General features: G+C 40.6%; 1 non-coding gene across 1 annotated transcript; it reads left to right on the top strand.

Annotated features, from left to right (window-relative positions):
• Nucleotides 1–1,005: 1,005 nt before the first annotated feature.
• On the top strand, nt 1,006–1,134 carry LOC115067196. Its single transcript, XR_003846633.1, has one exon. It is a non-coding gene; the product is annotated as a small nucleolar RNA SNORA30/SNORA37 family (small nucleolar RNA).
• The last annotated feature ends 350 nt before the right edge of the window (nt 1,135–1,484 follow it).

Below are 1,484 nucleotides of genomic sequence, written 5' to 3'. Positions count from 1 at the left end.
CTACTTGGTATAGATGCTCTACCCTTCAACTAGACATCCCAGTGCCCAGAGAGGCAGGACAAGATCATTAGATCTCAGCACAAGGTTTTGTTCTTATGTTCTAACATGACATTTTAATTATAGCGAATTCTGAAAACCATTCCAAAACTCTGAGCCTAGCCCAGTGAGTCTCAGCTGTTTGAATCTTTCACCTCATCACATGGTTAACTGTTGCTGGTTCTTTATCATGAAGGCTATTTATATTATTACATTAATCATTCATGATGAGTTTTAAGGACCTCAAATTTATAAAAGAATTTTTGGAAATAAGATGATTTGCCATAGCACATATTTTTATCAAGGAAAGGAGAAAGAAGAGCCTAATGACCAAGGTTAGTTGTACCATTTCAGTTCTCAACTAAAGCTAGCAAATCCATGTAAGGCCATTTCTTACCCGTCCCACCTAGACTACAGGTGTGTGTCACAATCAGCTACCACCCACCAGCTGAAAACCAGCCAATGCATGTACCATTCAATCAGAAAATGACTGTAGAATGTTCATGGTACACTGTCCTAGACATAGAAATCATGGAATTGGTGGAACGTGAACAGAGCCAAGTGGTCTGGAGAGAATGCCCCCAAGGTTAAGAACTAGCTTTAGTTTTCAGCTGAGAGACCCTGGATGTATTAAGAGTATGTGGAGGTATCAGGGAGAGCGGGTAGTGATAGTAGAGTTTGTTATAAGTGAAAGCCTTATCTTAGAAAATACCATCATCCTCTAACATTAAACATAGACAAATTCCAAGGTAACAAAGCTGTGAAGTTTCACGGGAGCTGGTGGCCGATGTACAATTTCAAAGACAATCTTTATCACACACACACACACACACACACACGCACACACACACACATGCACACACACACACATGCACACACATGCACACACACACACATGCACACACTCACTCACTACTGGCTACCTTTGACTCTCTCCTAGCTTTAGACCTTTGAGGAAAAGGTCATTCACCAGCACTTTCACAGGTCCTCATTTAGTCAGTGGAGCCAGGTTTTGGTAGCTGGTGCTAACAGGAAAGCCTTGATTACATCCTTGCCCTGATACTATACCAGTGGCAGCTGTCTGTCAAGGGAACAGAGGAAAAAGAAAAAGAAAAAGAGCATTCAATACTCTGACTGATTGAAACATAAAGCAAGTAAACTATACAAGGAGAGACACAAGGCAGGTAAATTATAATTTTTGATCATCAGTTTTTTTATTATAAACTTTCACACTGTATATTAACTTTTCATCACATCTGACCTCTGACCCCAGACTGGCTTTCTTTCCAAATAATGGCTAGGTAAGAATGTGCATGCAACATATGTCTGGTTTCTTTGCAACAAATCAAACCTCTTTCTGCTAGTGGTACTGCAGGGGCTGGCGAAACAAGATCTCTAGGAGAGATTCTGCAGTAATGTTTAGGTCGCTCTAAATTGGAGGAACGAAT

Source organism: Nannospalax galili, unplaced genomic scaffold (assembly GCF_000622305.1).
Source record: "Nannospalax galili isolate Female #2095 unplaced genomic scaffold, S.galili_v1.0 scaffold324, whole genome shotgun sequence".
Classification (NCBI taxonomy): domain Eukaryota; kingdom Metazoa; phylum Chordata; class Mammalia; order Rodentia; family Spalacidae; genus Nannospalax; species Nannospalax galili.
Note: the sequence above shows the minus strand (reverse complement) of the source record. Positions and strands in the feature narration are given on the sequence as shown.